Below are 17,798 nucleotides of genomic sequence, written 5' to 3' on the forward strand. Positions count from 1 at the left end.
TCTGGAAGGCATTATGCTTAGTGAAATAAGTCAGTCACAAAATGACAAATATTGTATGAAGCCACTATTGTAAAAACTCATGAAAAAAGAAACAATCTTTGATGGTTACGAGGGAGGGGGGTGGGGATGGAAAAACGCTAAAAAGACAATAGATAAGAGGTAACTTTGGTGAAGGGTAAGACAGTACACAATACTAGGGAAGCCAGCATACCTTGCACAAGGCAAGGTCATGGTAGCTCCATAGACACATCCAAACTCCCTGAAAGAATGAATTGCTGGGCTAAAGGCTGTAGGGTCCGTGGTCTTGGGGAACATCTAGCTTAACTGGCATAACATAGTTTATAAAGAAAATGTTCTACATTCTACTTTGGTGAGTAACCCACTAAAAACCCATTGCCATCGAGTCGATTCCGACTCATAGTAACCCTATAGGACAGAGTAGAACTGCCCCATAGAGTTTCCAAGGAGCGCCTGGTGGATTTGAACTGCTGACCTCTTGGTTAGCAGCTGTAGCACTTTGGTGAGTAGTGTCTTAAAAGCCTGTGAGCAGCCATCTAGGATACTCCACTGCTCTCACCCCTTCAAGAGCAAGGAAGAATGAAGAAAACTAAAGATACAAGGCAAGGATTAGTCCAAAGGTCTAATGGGCCACAACTACCACAGCCTCCACCACACTGAGTCCAGTAGAGCTGGCTGGTGCCCAGCTACCACCACTGACTGCTCTGATAGGGATTACAATAGAGGGTCCTGGACAGAGCTGGAGAAAAATGTAGAACAAAATTCTAATTCACAGAAAAAGACCACACTTACTAGCCTGACAGTGACTGGAGAAACCCCAAGAGTATGGCCCCGGCAGACACCCTTTCAGCTCAGTAATGAAGTCATTCCCAAGGTTCACCCTTCAGCCAAAGATTAGACAAACCCATAAAACAAAATGAGACTAAAGAGGCATACCAGCCCAGGAGCAGGAACTAGAAGGCAGGAGGGGACAGAAAAGCTGGTAATAGAAAACCTAAGGTCGAAAAGGGAGAGTGCTGACGTGTCATGAGGTCATTAACCAATATCATAAAATAACATGTGTACTAACTGTTTAATAAGAAACTAGTTTGTTCTGTAAACCTTCATCTAAAGTACAAAAAAAAGTTGAACATAGAATTACTATATGACTACCATATGACCCAGCAAGCCCACATTTAGGTATATACCAAAAGACCTGAAAGCAGTGACGCAAACAGACACATGTAAACCAGTGCTCATTACAGCACAACAGCCAAAAGGTGGAAACAAATAAAATGTCCATCAACTGATGAATGGATAAACAAAAGTCCTGATGGGTGACACAACATGAATGAAACTAAAGAACATCATGCCGAGTGAAATAAGTCAGTCAGAAAATGATAAACACTGTACGATTTCACTTATATGAAATAGGTAAATACACAGAGACCAAAAATTATTAGTGGTTACCAGTGGTGGGTGGGAGAGAGAAAGAGGGAGTATTTATTTAGGGGGCCTTGAATGTATACGTTCCTGGTGGTAGGATAATTTGGAAAAAGAAAGTGAGAATGGTTGTAGAACTTGAAGAATAAAACCAGTGTTGCTGAACTGTACTTAAAGAAGTCGTTGAACTGCTGTATGTTTTGTTATATATGTTTTCACCACAATTTAAAAAAAACAAAAAAAAAAGATGATCCCAACTCAGTAGCCTAACTCTACAACTGACGAACTAGAAAAGGAAGAGCAAGTTACGCCCAAACCTACAAGAAAGGGAATAATAAAGATCAGAGAAGACATAAATGAAACAGAGAATAGAAAAATAGACAGAATAAATGAAACCAGAAGTTGAGTTTTTGAAAATATCAATAAAATTGACAAACCTTTGGCTACATTAACAAAGAAAACGAGAAGATGAAAATATTTAAATTGAGAAATGAGAGTGGAGACATTACAGCTGACCCTATGGAAATAAAAAGTATTTTAAGGTAATACTATGAACTGTTTTATGCCAACAAATTAGATAACTTAGAGAAAACGGACAAATTCCTTGAAACACAAAAACTACCTACATTAACTCAAGAAGAAATAGTGGATCTGAACAGACCTATAACAAATGAAGAGATTGAATAAGTATTCAAAAACCTTCCAACAAAGAAAATTCATGAACCAGATGGCTTCACTGGGAAATTCTACCAAACATTTATAGAAGAAGTGACTCCAATCCTCACAAACTTTTCCAAAAATCAGAAGTGGAGAGAACACTTCCTAAGTCATTCTACAAAGCAGCATTACCCTGATACCAAAGCCAGATAAAGACACTACAGGAAAAGGAAACTACAGACCAATAACCCTAATGAATAGAGATGCAAAAACCCTCAACAGAATATTAGCAAACCAAATCCAAAACCTTATTAAAAGGTTTATACATCATGATCAGGTGGGGTTTATCCCAGGAATGCAAAGGTGATTCAACATTAGAAATTAAATCAACATAATACACCACATTAACAGAACAAAGGAAAAGAACAACTTGATCATCTCAATTGATGAAGCAAAGGCATTTTACAAAATTCAATGCCCTCTCATGATAAAAACACTCAACAAGATAGGAATAAAAGGGGAATTTCTCAACATAATGAAGGACATTTATGGAAAACCCACAGCTAACATCATACTTAATGGAAAAAGGCCAAGCACTTTCTCCCTGAGATCAGGAAGCAGGGACGTCCACATGCATAAGCATAATCAGGATGCATGCCTCATATGACACCAAACACAAATCAAAATTGATCAAGATCCCACATGTGAAAACTAAAACCATAAAACTCTTACAATATAGGGCTGTGGCTTCAGGACCTAGTTTTAATGATGGCTTATCACATCGGACAACATAAGCTAGCTCAGCAAAACAGAATGTCAGTAAATGGGACCTCAAACAAATTAAATACTTTTGTTCATCAGAGGACTTTACCAACGAAGTGAAAAGACAACCTATCAGTTGAGAGAAAATTCTGGGAAGCATATATTCAATAAGGGTCTAATAGCCAAAATATATATAAAATGTCTAAAACTTAGAAACAAAAAAGACAAAGAAACCAATCAAAAACTGGGCAAAGGATCTGAACAAATATTTCAACAAGAGGATATTCAAATGGCCAAGAAGCACATGAAAAGATTCTTACCATCAATAGCCATTAAACCAAAACCAAAAATCAAACCCATTGCCATGGAGTCAATTCAGACGCATGGCTATCGCATGTGTTACAGAGTGCACCTGAGCTCCATAGGGCTTTCCTGGCTATACTCTTGAGGAAAGCAGATCTTCAGGCTTTTCTTCCACTGCTCTGCTGGGTTAGTAGTTGACTGAAAACCTCTTGCACTACATCAAAACCATAATGAGGTACCACCTTGCCCCCATTACAATGACAAAGCCTAAAAAAATTAAAAAAAAAAATAACAACAGTTGTTGGTGAGGTTGTGGAGAAACTGGACTCATCATCCATTGCTGGTGGGAATGTTACACTGTACAGCTCCTGTGGAAAACAGTTTGGCAGTTCCTCAAAAAGTTGAACAAAGAGTTACCATATGACCTAGCAATTCCAATTCCAGGTATATGCCCAGAAGAAGTAAAACCTGGAATGTAAAAAGACACCTACACACCAATGTTCACTGCAGCACTTTTCACAACAGCCAAAAGGTGGAAATAACCAAAATGTCCCTCAATAAATGAATAAACAAAATGTGGTCTATATATACAACGGAATATAAATGAGCCATAAAGAGAGACGAAGTCCTGATGTATGCCACAAAACAGATGAACTTTGGAAACGTGTTGAGTGAAACATACCAGTTGTAAAAGGATAAATACTGTATGATCTCACTTACATGAAAAAAGCAAATATACAGAAAACAAAGATTATTAGTTGTCACCAGGGGTGGGAAGAGGGAGAAGAGGGGAGCTTCTGTTTAAGGGACACTGAGTTTATGTTAATGGTGGTAAAATCATTTGGCAAATGGTAAGAGATAATGGTTGCACACAGGAAGAATGTAATCAACGTCACTGAATTATACATGCTGAACCAGTGAATGTTTCTTTTTGTATATGTTCACCACTATATATGTGTGTATGTGTGCATACACAGGTGCAACTGAAGCCTCACAAGGAAAACTAGGAGGAGAGGATTTCCAACATACCATGGTCTAAAATCTGGAAGCTTCCAGAGGACTGAGAGAGGCCCTGCAAGGTCTTGGACCACTAGGGATGTGAGAAGACTTTCTCCCTTATTGTATTCAATTGAGAGATGCTCTAAATGGCTTTGGGGCCTATATAAAAACACACTGCATTGCCATGGGGTTTATTTTCTTCTAATGTCTGTTCCAACCCTTGCCCACCACCACTTAAGTGGCTGATGTGACTGTCAAGCATGATGACATTAATCTGACAGCAAGGACTCTGTTTGCCACCCAGCACAGGCTGCACTGGAAAACCTTTCTATCAAACAAAGAAGGCAGGCGGGGTGGGGAGATAGGTGCTCAAGATACATGGCTGCCCAGTCCTCAGGGGTCATCTCCCCTCTCTGCTTGTGGCCCGGCTACCCTAGACAGCCTTAGGCCTGCCACCTGGGCCCTCCGGCACACACCAACCAAGGCTGCCACCACGGCATCACAATAGCTCCAAAGGACACAGGGAGCCTTCTTCTCTCCAGGTGTTGGTTCTTGCTCTCCACTGGTTCTTATGCGCAGATGATCAGGTACAAGCCTGATGGAAGAGCTGATTAGGGCCTTTTGGAGAAGCCCGAAGAGTTGCCCAGTCTATGGAAGGGTGAAGAGCTGGTTACAATTCTGTCTCTGACCTCAGGCAAGTTACTCAGCCTCTTGGAACCTTTTCCCATCTCTGAAATTGGGGCTAGGAATAACCAAATGCTGACTGCAGACTCCACGCTCATTCTCCTGTCTTACTCAGTAACAGAGACGTGATTTTGTTGGGGAAACAATATGCTCAGCTGTCAAATGAAATTTCTCTGTCTCCCCTGCTGAAGGAGGTAGCCACATGAATAAATTCTGACTAATGGAATGAAGATGGGAGTCACTGGGGAGGGCTTCTGAGAAAGCCCCCTTCTTCTTTTCTGCCTGAAATACAGGTGTGATAGCTGAAGTTCCAGCAGCCATTCTGAAAGCATGAAGGTAAACTGAGAGCCTGCACTGTTCAAGGAAAATTGTTAAGTTTCCCTCAAAACTGAAGGATCCAGCCAATGAGATGAAAACCTTTCTCAGAGCCATGAAGCTTTCCCATTTCTAAGCTTGTACACAGGCAGTTTTCTTTGTTATGCCCCTTGTTATCTTACCTGCCTCCTGAATTCCTACTCTCTTTTTTAAGACTCTGCTCAAGCTTCGCCTCCTCCATGACACCCCTTAACCTTATTTCCAACAAAAATCACTTTTCCTCCTTGGCCTTTCCAGTCGTACCCTGCAATCATAGTGCTTCTCCCCTAGCACTGATCTTCAGCTCTGAGACTTTCTTTACTAGGCTATCCCTAGGGAACTGTGACATTTCCAGGGAGAGGGGCAGGCAGGCCTCCTGCCTCCTGGTCTGCTTGCCTACAGTCCCCTGGACTTCTTGCTGGGAGTCTGAGGCAGAGGCCATCACACTGACAATTGGGCTAGCTCCATATACCCTGGGAATATTGTAAAGCACAGGTTAGCCCAGTACATCTTCATGCACAAACTGGGCCTAGGCACGAAAACTCCCAAATTATAGTGGGAGGTCCAGCGTGGGAAAACCAGTGTCCTCTTGGGGTTGCCAGTCCTTACTTCATATGCATCATTGCTGTGGTTGTACCACCAGGCAGCATCTGAGGCTGGAGGGCTGACAAGGTTCCCTCAGGATGCTGTTAGCCCCAACCTCCTTGACCTCCTCATCTGTGAAATGGGCTGGTTATCCCCACAGCTCTGCACCATCCACTGCCTCCCTGGGCCTGGGGCCTGCTGAGCCACTTCCTTCCTCATGCCCACCCTCCCCACATGGCTCACAGTTGCACTGATGGCTCTTCTGGGCCTTTCAGGCCTATAGGTTGCCAGGAACCCCCATAGGCGCTCTGCAGTGTGCAGACTTCAGGTGCCCTTGACTCTCTTACCATGTATAAGGTGCTAACTCATGGGTGGAAGGGTCCTTTTCACAGGAATGTCAGTGAGAAAGGCACTGAGGCCTGCTTTCTCCTTCGAGAGCCTCTCATTTTGACCCCCAGAATGTTGAAATCCTTAGTAACCCGAAGAAAGATAGCAGCTATTTTCTCCTAATGGGTAGCCACATAGTTTAAAAAACCAAACCAAACTAAGGAAAACAGACCAAGGGTTTGAATTTAGTAGGTATGCTCTGTGACATCTGAACCTGACTGAGGTCTCAAAAACACAGTGATGTGTCTGGTCCAATGAGAGCCTTGCGGACTGCAAACATCCTCTGGAGACTTGTACCCATTATACAGAGAGGAAAGCCAAGCCTAGCGGTGGGAAGGACTTTCCTCACTGTGAAGCTCCCCAATTTGACAAGACTGGGATACCTTGGTAAAGGTCACTCACTAAAAGACAATTTTCTATTAAAATAACCTAGGGTAATTTTAGAGGTTAACATTTTTTTTCCTTTTTCCTGGTTATAAAAGTAACTCCTGCTCATTGCAGAGAACCTGGACAATAAACAGACTACGTACAAGTAAACAAGAATTGCCTGTTTCCCAAATACCCACAGTAACCACTACAAACAAACATAAATCCCTAATTCTGGATACAGGCTAGTACTTTGACTGTCTATCAGAGATCCCTGCTTTTGTGATCACCACTCCTTAGCAGGCCATTCTCCCCACCAAACCCTCAGCCCCCATCCTGCCAGCTGCTCTTCTGCCCTATTCTCCTCAGAACCCTAGCCTCAGGCCGCTCTGCTCAGGCCACCTCCAGACACCTGTCCCATCATTCTCCACCCCTCCTTGGTGTCCACTCACCTTCCTTCAGCTAACTGTCAGTTTCTGCTCCTCTCAGGTCTCCCCGATACCAGTCTTTCCTCTCTAACCCACTCTTCACAGAACTGTTTTTCTGAAAAACAGGGTCCTCCCCAGCTCATAAACCTTCAATGATGCTCCACCTCAGCCTGCAGAGTCCAGGTCTAGCTTTGAGTCTGGCACCCCAGCCCTCAAACAGTAGGCTCTTTTCAGTTCACCACCAAGCCCGTCCCTACACCCAAAGCACTAGCAACTAGAAATGCCCCTCCTCCCATGTTCACCCCTTGCCCTCTCCTATGTTCCTCTGCCTTGAGGGCTGTCCTCTCCTGCTCCAAACTCACCTATTACCAAGTCTCAACTTTAAAATGGCCTCAGCCATACTGTCTTCAGATACTAGGCCTGGAGCTCTGGTCAGCAAACCCCAGAGCACATTATAGCTGGATTTCTTTTCACAGCCGGGATGTCTGCCTCTGTGTCTCTATGTCTTTGCCTCTGTATCTGAGTTGCTCTTTGTCTCTATCTCTCTTTTCCTCTCTCTCTCTCTCCTGACAGAGAGGTCATGGAACTCCTGCTTGGACCCAAACCTTGCAGAACACAGTTCAGGCAGGGTCTCAGTTACCTTGTGTGGCCCTCACCCTTCCTGCCCCAAGACACACACCTTGGTGCCCAGAGCAAGACAAACCAGAATATCTGTGTGGATTAATCACCCAGACCTCAGCCCAGAGTGGGACAAGTTAAGGTTATTATCTTTCCAAGTGCAAGGAGAGAGGGTGGAGTGAGATGGGGAAACAGGAGGCAACCTCTTACCTCTTCTTCCTTTCCATAATCTCCAGGCCAATCACTAAAATGAAACGGACATCAATTAGCATGGAACATTCTTAGACACGCCACTGTTCTCCCCATGTTCTAGACAGCCAAGGAAGCCCGAATCTTCCCGGTAGATGGCGACGCTGGAGTGAGCAACTGACCCCAGGTAGAGGTACCCACGGGTCTGGATTAGGCCAGGCAGCCGGGCCCCAGGAACTCCTGGCTCCACAGGCTCCCCTCAGCATAATGCAACCCAGGATCCTTCATAATTGAATTTTTGTACAATGGAGCTTTATTATTTGATCACTCTTTTTGGGAAATGACAAAGTGAGACTTGGAGAGGTGAAGCAACCATGCCAAGTTCACAGAGTTAGTAACTGGTGGAGCCAAGTTCTTCCTTATGGTCACCCCTGAAAATGCCAAATGGGTCCCTCCAGCCCCTACATGATTGCCCCTCAAAGTGGATTCCTGTGCCTTAATACACATCAGGTTCAAATGTGCCTCCTCGAGCCAGAGAAACGACCCAAAGCATCTTCACAGGCCAACATTGGACTAGGAAGGCTCATTCATTCATCCTTCCACTCATCATTCGCCAGTAGAGAGCTCTGTATCTGCAGGCCCAGACAAAAGACAACTGCTTCCAGAAAGCTTGCTCCTATCCACCCTCCGACCTATATGGAGGACACACGTCTATCTCCCAAAACTAACATTTACGCCGACACTGACTGTCATCCTGAACATCTTAACCATTTTATTAGTGAAGATGGAATTTGATTTCCTGCTTTCTCCAGCCACGTGGCCTTTCTGTTCACCAAGCACAGATGCCCTGGGGCATTGGCATTGGCTGTTTCCTTGGCTTAGAGGGACTTTCCTCTGATTTTCACTTCACTGATTCTCAGCTTAAATGTCACCAACACCCTCCCCGCCCCCCGCCCCAGAAGTCTTCTCTAGCCAGCCAGGCACTCCTTGGGACGCTCATAACTTCTCATTCCCTGCACAGATTTGTTATCACTTGACACTCTTGACAGTTTTCCTTCTCCCCAGGTACAATGTAAGCCCCTACCCCCATGACAGAGGGGGTATGCTTCCTCTTGGTCACTTAGGTCAACAAAAAGATTTGTTGAAGCAATGTACATGATTAAGTCTGTGAATATTTTCCTTTGTGATTTCCTCCCACTGCTTTTATGATCAGCTAGACCTCTGTGCTGAAATCAAATATTTACCTGTACCTTATTTCAGCTATTACTATTCATACTTTTTATGTATTTAGCTTTTTAATCATCTTGAATTTTAGTATGTTGTGAAATAAGGCTTTAATTTGTGTTTTTCCCAAATAGCTTGAGAAATTTTACAAAACCATTTGTTAAAACATATTTCAGTACACGCACACACATTCATATACACACACCCCCACATGCATGCACACCACAGGCAGCGCTCACTTATAGAATCTATTCCATGTAGTGTTTGGTTATTTTGGGGGACAATCCCCCATTATTTTAATTAGTTTAAGTTTTAAAATTTTATATTTTAATAGAAGATGAGGCAAATCTTCCTTCATGGCTTCTCTTTTTCAAAAATTCCCTAACTCTTCTTAACTGTTTAGTTTTTCAGGTGAATTTTAGAATCATTATGATTGAATTCCGTAAACAAGTTTCATTAGTTTTCAGTAAGAGAGCATTAAGTCCATGAATTCCTTTGAGGAAAATTAACATTATGGTCTAGGTTTTCATATTCTCAAATATCCTTTTTTAAAATTGTTTTAAAAATATATATATAACATTAGCCCATTCAACAATTTTCATATGTACACTTTAGTGATAGCGGTTACAGTACCCATGTTGTGTAACCGTAACCAGTAATTGCTGCCAAATTTTCCATCTCCATAAAGAGAAACTCAACGCTTCCCCAACAATGACACCCCGTTTCCCCCCTTCCCACTTTTCTTAACCACTAATAAACCTCAGTCTCCATATATCTGCCTATTCTAGATATTTCATATGAATGAGATCATATAATATTTGCCCTTTTGTGATTGATTTATGTCACTCAGCATGTTTTCAAAGTTCATCTATGTTGTGGATTGTATCAGAACATCATTTCTCTTTGTGGCTAAGTTAATATTGCATTTTACATATGTACCACGTTTTGTTTATACATTAATCTGTTGATGGACATTTAGGTTGTTTCCACCTTTTGGACAGTGTAAATAGCTCTGCAAAGAACACTGGTGCACATGTGTCTGTGTTGCTGCTTTCAAGTGTCTTCGATATATACTTAGGAGTGGAACTGCTAGGTCATATGGTAGTTCTGTGATATTAATGATATTGTTCGATAATTTTCGCATTCAGTTGGATCATGTTTCTTAGGGAATAGGCATAAATATGAATCTCTTCCAGTAGGATGGCCAAGTAGCTGGCTTCCAAATTTCTTGGCATAGACGAGTGGGCACTTCCAGTGCTGCATCTGTTTGTTGAAACATCTCAATTGGTATTCCTTCAGTTCCTGAAGCCTTGTTTTGCATCAATGCCTTCGGTACAGCTTGGACCTCTTCCTTCAGTACCATCAGTTCCTGATTACATGCTACTGCTTGAAATAGTTGAACTCTCTATATATCCCTTCCATCTTCTTTTGATGCTTCCTGCGTTGTTTAATATTTTCCCCATACAATCTTTCAATATTGCAACTTCAGGCTTGAATTTTTTTTTTAGTTCTTTCAGCTTGAGAAATCCCGAGCGTGTTCTTCCCTTTTGGATTTCTATCTCCAGGTCTGCATCTGTCATTACAATACTGTACTTTGTCTTCTCGGGCCGCCCTTTGAAATCTTCAGTTCAGCTATTTTACTTCATCATTTCTTCCTTTTGCTTTAAGCTACTTGATGTTCAAAATCAAGTTTCAGAGTCTCTTCTGACATCCATTTTGATCTTTTCTTTCGTTCCCATCTTTTGAAAGTCCTCTTGTTTTTTTCACGTGTAATGTCCTTGATATCATTCCACAACTCATTTGGTCTTCAGTCATGAGTGTTCAACGCATCAAAACTATTCTTTAGATGGTCTCTAAATTCAGGTGGGATACACTCAAGGTCATACCTTGGCTCTAACAAAGTTGTTCTAATTTCCTCACTTTCAACTCAAATTTACATATGAGCAATTCATGGTCTGCTCCACAGTTGGCCCCAGCCTTGTTCTGACTGATGATACTGAGTTTTTCCATCATCTCTTTCCACAGATGTAGTCAACTGGATTCCTGTGTATTCCATCTGATGAGGTCCATGTGTATAGTTGCCATTTATGTTGGTGAAAAAAGGTATTTGCAGTGAAGAAATCATTGGTCTTGCCAAATTCTATCATGCAATCTACGCCACCATTTCTATCACCAAGGCCATATTTTCCAACTACCAACCCTTCTTCTTTGCTTCCAACTTTCACAATCCAATCACCAGTAATTTTCAATTTCATCTTTGGACTTAGTAGTTGGTCCATAAATTTGAATACTAGCTGTATTAGCTGCTCTTCTTTGTAGATGTACGTATAATATTCTATCACTGACAGAGTTGTACTTCAGGACAGATCCTGAAATTTTTTTTTGATGATGAATGCAGTGTCATTCCTCTTCAAGTTGTCATTCCTGGCATAGCAGACCATATGATTGTCCAATTCAAAATGGCCAATACCAGTCCATTTCAGCTCACTAATGCCTACGGTATCGATGTTTATGCATTCCATTTCATATCGAACAGTATCATTAATATCACACGCAAGTAAAATTTTGCTTAAGATCATTCAAAAGCGGCTGCAGCAGTATATCAACAGGGAACTGCCAGGAAATCAAGCCAGATTCAGGGACAGGACGTAAAATGAGGGATATCATTGCTGATGTCAGATGCATCCTTGCTGAAAGCATGGAATACCAGAAAGATGTCTACCTATGTTTTATTGACTATGCAAAGGCATTCGACTGTGTGGATCATAAATTATGGATAACACTGTGAAGGATGGAAATTCCCGAACACTTTATTGTGCTCATGAGGAACCTGTACATAGATCAAGAGGCAGTTTTTTGAATAGAACAAGGGGATATTGCGTAGTATAAGTCAGGAAAGGTGTGCAACAGGGTTGTAACCTTTCACTATACTTATTTACCCTGTATGCTGAGCAAATAATTCAAGAAGCTAGACAATGTGAAGAAGAACACAGTATTAAAATTGGAGGAAGACTCATTAACAACCTGTGTTATACGGATGACACAACCCTGCTTACTGAAAGTGAAGAGGACTTGAAGCACTTACTGAGGAAGATCAAAGACCACTGCCTTCAGTATGGATTATACCTCAACCTAAAGAAAAGAAAAATCCTCACAACTGGACCAAAAAGGAACATCATGATAAATAGAGAAGAGGCTGAAGTCAAGGGATTCCTTCTAGTTGGAACCACAATCTACACCCATGGAAGCAGCAGTCAAATCAAAACACACACTAAATTGGCCAAATCTGCTGCAAAAGACCTCTTTAAAGGTTGAAAAGCAAAGATGTCACCTTGAAGACTAAGGTGCACCTGACCCAAGCCATGGTATTTTCAATTGCCTCATATGCATGGGAAACCTGGATGATGAATAAGGAAGACCAAATAAGAATGGATGCCTTTCAACTGTGGTGTTGGCGAATACTGAATATACCATGGACTGCCAAAAGAACAAACAAATCTATCTTAGAAGAAGTACAACCAGAATGCTCCTTAGAGGCAAGGATGGTGAGACTACATTTCACATACCCCTTGGACATGTGATCAGGAGGAATCAGTCCCTTCAGAAGGATATCATGCTTCGTAAAGTAGGGGGTCAGTGAAAAAGAGGAAGACCCTCAACAAGATGGACTGACTCGGTGGCTGCAACTATGGATTTAAGTATAACAATGATTGTGTGGATGGGTGCAGGACCTAGCAGTTTTTCGTTCTGCTGTACACAGGGTTTCTACAAGTCGGAACAGACTTGATGGCATGTAACAACAACATGACAATGGTAGTTCTAAATGTAAAAACTAAAATCATAAAACTCCTAGAAGAAAGCAGGGATGTGTCTTTGGGACTTAGTGATCTAGTGTTTGTTTGTTTTTTTAATTCTGCTTTAGGTGAAAGCTTATAAATGAAGTCAGTTTCTCTTACAAAAAGCCATACACACCCCATCCTGCACTCCCAGCTGCTCTCCCCTTAATGAGACAGCACATTCCTCCTCTCTACCCTGTATTTTCCATGTCCATTTAACCAGCTCCTGTACCCCTCTTCCTTTTCTTCTGGCCACCAGACAGAAGTCGCCCGCATAGTCTCGTGTCTATGTGAGCCATGAAGCTCACACTGCACCAGAATCATTGTTGGCCTTATATTCCAGGCTAATCCCTGTCTGTACAGTTGGTTTCAAGAATGGTTCCAATCTTGGGCTATCAAAGGGTCCAGGGACCGTGACCATCAGGGTCCCTCCTGTCTCCGAAAGACCATTAAGCCTGGTCTTTTAAAGGTAATTTAAGATCTGCATCCCCATGTTCTCCTACTCCAAAAGGAATTCACTGTTGTGTTCCCTATCAGAGCACTCATCAGTGGTACCCGGGAACTGTCTAGTTCTTCGGGTCTCAGACTGATGGAGTCCCTGGTTTATGTGGCCCTTTCTGTCTCTTGGGTTCATATTTACCTTCTGTCTTTGGTGCTCTTCATTCTCCTTTACTCTGGGTAGGTTGAGACCAATTCATGCATCTCAGATGGCCGCTTGCTAGCGTTTGAGACCCCAGATGCCTCTCACCCAAGTGGAATGCAGACCGTCTTCTTAATACATTTTTTTATGCCAATTGACCTAGATGTCCCATGAAACCATATCCCCAGACCTGATTCCTGCTACTCAGGCCTTAGAAGCTGTTGGTTGTATTGAGGAAATTTTTTTTGCTTTTGGTTTAGTCCACTTGTAATGACTAAACCTGTGTTATGCGTTGCCCTTCCCTTCACCTAAAAAAATTTTGGTCTATTATCTAGTTAGTGGATACCCATCTCATTCCCTCCCCACCCTCTTAACCATCAAAGAATATTTTCTTCTGTGTTGAAACTTTATCTGGACTTGTTATAATAGTGGTCTCATAAAATATTTGTCCTTTTGCAATTGACTAAATTCACTTAGCATAATGCCTTCCAGGTTCCTCCATGTTATGAAAATGTTTTACAGATTCATCATTGTTCTTAATCATTGCTTAGTATTCCATTGTGTGAATATACCATAATTTATTTATCCATTCATCTGTTGATGGGCACCTTGGTTGCTTCCAGCTTTTTGCTATTATCAACAGTGCTGCCATGAACAAGGTGTGCCTGTATCTGTTCGAGTGAATGTGAAGGGTAAATTGCTTTAGGGTAAATTCCAAAGAGTGGAACTGCTAGGTCTTAAGGCATTTCTATTTCTAGCTTTTTAAGGAAGCGCCAAATCAATTTCCAAAGTGGCTGTACCACTTTACATTCCCACCAGCAGTGTATAAGTGTTCCAGTCTCCCCACAACTTCTCCAACATTTATTATTTTGTGTTTTTTGGATTAATGCTAGCCTTTGTGGGATGAGATGAAATCTCATTGTAGTTTTGATTTGCATTTCTCTAATAGCTAATGATCGTGAGCATTTCCTCCTGTATCTGTTAGCCGCATGAATGTCTTCTTTGGTAAAGTGCCTGTTCGTATCCTTTGCCCATTTTTTTAATTGGGTTATTTGTCTTTTTGTCATTGAGTTTTTGCAGTATCATGTAGATTTTAGAGGTCAGATGCTGATCGGAAATGTCATAGCTAAAACATTTTCCCAGTTTGTAGGTAACATTTTTACTCTTTTGGTGAAGTCTTCGGATGAGCATAGGCGTTTGATTTTTAGGAGCTCCCAGTTATCTAATTTCTCTTCTGGTGTTTGTACAATGTTAGTAATGTTTTGTATACTGTTTATGCCATGTATTAGGGCTCCTAGCCTTGTTCCTATTTTTTCTTCCATGATCTTCATCATTTTAGATTTTATATTTAGGTCTTTGATCCATTTTAAATTTGTTTTTGTGCATAGTATGAGGTATGGGTCGTTTCATTTTTTTGCAGATGGATATCCAGTTATGTTGGAGAGACTATCTTTCCCTCATTTAACAGACTTTGGGCCTTTGTCAAATATCAGCTGCTCATATGTGGACGGATTTCTGTCTGGATTCTCAATTCTGTTCCAGTGGTCTATATATCAGTTGTTGTATCAGTATCAGGCTGTTTTGACTATTGTAGGTTCTAAAATCTGGTAGTGTGAGGCCTCCCACTTTGTTCTTCTTTTTCAGTAATGCTTCACTTATCCGGGGACTCCTTCCCTTCCATATGAAGTTGGTGATTTGTTTCTCCATCTCATTAAAAAATGTCACTGGTATTTGGATCGGGACTGCAGTGTATCTGTAGATCACTTTTGGTAGAATAGATATTTTGACAATGTTGAGTCTTCCTATCCACGAGGAAGGTTTTTTTTTCCACTTATATAGGTCTCTTTGGATTTCTTACAGTAGTGTCTTATAGTTTCTTTATATACGTCTTTTACCACTCTCCTTAGATTTATTCCTAAGTATTTTATCTTCTTAGGGGCTATTGTAAATGGTATTGATTTGGTGATTTCCTCTTAGATGTTCTCTTTGTTGGCATACAGGAATCCAATTAATTTATGTATCTTTATCTTATATCCTGATCCTCTGCTAAACTCTTCTATTAGTTTCAGTAGTTTTCCTGAGGATTCCTTAGGTTTTCCTGTGTAAGATCATGTCAGCTGAAAACAGAAATACCTTTACTTCTTTGCCAATTTGGATGCCCTTTATTTCATTATCTAGCCTAAAAGCTCTGGCTAGAGCCCCCAGCACGATGTTGAATAAAAGTGGTAATAAAGGGCATCCTTGTCTGGTTCCCATTCTCAAGGGGAATGCTTTCAGTCTCTCTCTGTTTAGGATGATGTTGGCTCTTGGCTTTGTACAAATGCCCTTTATAATGTTTAGGTATTTTCCTTCTATTCCTATCTTGCTGAAAGTTTTTATCATGAACAGGTATTGGACTTTGTCAAATGCCTTTTCTGCATCAATTGATAAGATCACGTGGTTCTTGTCTTTTATTTATGTGACAGATTACATTGATTTTTTTTTCTAATGTTGAACCACTCCTGCATACCTGGTATGAATCCCATTTGGTCATGGTGAGTTATTTTTTTGATATGTTGTCAAATTCTATTGGATAGAATTTTGTTGAGGATTGTTGCGTCTAAGTTCATGAGGGGTATTGGCCTGTAATTTTCTTTTTTGTGTGGTGTCTTTTCCTGGTTTTGGAATCAGGGATATGCTGGCTTCACAGAATGAGTTGGGGAGTATTCCATCCTTTTGTATGCTCTGAAATACCTTTATTAATAGCAGTGTTAACTCTTCTCTGAAAGTTTGGTAGAATTCTCCAGTGAAGCTGTCAGGACCAGGTCTTTTCTTTGTTGGGAGTTTAATTACTTTTTCAATCTATTCTTTTGTTATGGGTTTACTTAGCTGTTCTGTCTCTGTGTTAGTTTAGGTAGGTAATGTGTTTCTAGAAATCTGTCCATTTCCACCAGGCTTTCAAATTTGTTAGACTATAATTTTTCATAGTATTCTGTTATAATTCTTTTAATTTCAGTTGGGTCTGTTATGATATCGCCCATCTCATTTCTTATTTTGGTTATTTGCTTTGTCTCCTGTTTTTCTTTTTTGAATCTGGCCAATGGTTTATCAATTATGTTAATCTTTTCAAAGTACCAGCTTTTGGTCTTGTTAACTCTTTCAATTGTTCTTCTGTTCTCTACTTCATTTATTTCTGCTCTAATTTTTATTATTTGCTTTCTTCTGATGCCTGAGGGATTCTTTTGTTGCTCTCTTTCTATTTACTCAAGTTGTGATAATTCTTGGATTCTGGCCCTTTTTTTCTTTTCGCATGTTTGCATTTATTGATATCGATTGACCTCTGAACACTGCTTTTACTGTGTCCCAAAGGTTCTGGCAGGAAGTGTTTTCATTCTCACTGGATTCAATGAATTTCTTTATTCCACTCTTAATTTGTTCTATACTCCAATCGTTTTTGAGCAAAGTGTTGTTCAGTTCCCATGTGTTTGATTTCTTTTCCCTGGTTTTTCTGTTATTGACTTCTAGTTTTATGGCTTTATGGTCAGAGAAGAGGCTTTGTAATATTTCGATGTTTTAGATTCTGTTAAGGCTTGCTTTTATGGCCTAACATGTGGTCTAGCCTAGAGAATGTTCCATGTGCATTGGAAAAGAAAGTATACTTGGCTGCTGTTGGGTGGAGTGCTCTGTATGCGCCTATGAGGTCAAGCTGATTATTTGCGGCATTTAGCTCTTCTGTGTCTTTACTGAGCTTCCTTCTGGATGTTCTTTTACTGAAAGTGGTGTGTTGAAGTCTTCTACTATTATTGTGGAGCTGTCTACCCTACTTTTCAATGCTGTTAGAGTTTGTTTTATGTATCTTGAAGTCCTGTCAATTGGTGCATAAATATGTAATATGGTAATATCCTCCCAGTATATTGTCCCTTTAATCATTATATAGCGTTCTTCCTTATCCTTTGTGGTAGATTTAAGTTTGAAGTCTGAATTGTCAGAAATCAGTATACCAACTCCTGCTCTTTTTTGATTGTTTCCTTGATATATATTTTTCCATCCTTTGAGTTTTACTTTGTTTGTGCCTTTAAGTCTAAGGTGTGTCTCTTATAGGCAGGATATAGATGGATCCTGTTTTTTAGCCATTCTGCAACTCTGCCTCTTTATTGGTGCATTTAGTACATTTACATTTAGCGTGATTATAGATAGGCATGAGTATAGTGCTGTCATTTTGATGTCTTTTTTCGTGTGTTGTTGACAGTTTCATTTTCCAATTCTTTTTTTGTGTGTGCTGAGTAGTTTCTTTTGTAAATTGTGTGTTCCTCTTTTTCATTGTTGCTGATTTTGTTTTTGCTGAGT

At 40.8% G+C, this 17,798-nt stretch overlaps 1 protein-coding gene across 1 annotated transcript in view; it reads right to left on the bottom strand.

Annotated features, from left to right (window-relative positions):
* Positions 1-17,798, bottom strand: part of LOC126059296 (anthrax toxin receptor-like) — a 158,208-nt gene that overhangs the window by 130,597 nt on the left and 9,813 nt on the right. Inside the window, exon 3 of the mRNA XM_049854949.1 lies at positions 7,794-7,827. The gene's annotated coding sequence lies outside the window, so the exon portion shown is untranslated. The remainder of the gene's footprint in view (positions 1-7,793; positions 7,828-17,798) is intronic.

The sequence above is a fragment of the Elephas maximus genome, chromosome 16, assembly GCF_024166365.1.
Source record: "Elephas maximus indicus isolate mEleMax1 chromosome 16, mEleMax1 primary haplotype, whole genome shotgun sequence".
Taxonomy (NCBI): Eukaryota; Metazoa; Chordata; class Mammalia; order Proboscidea; family Elephantidae; genus Elephas; species Elephas maximus.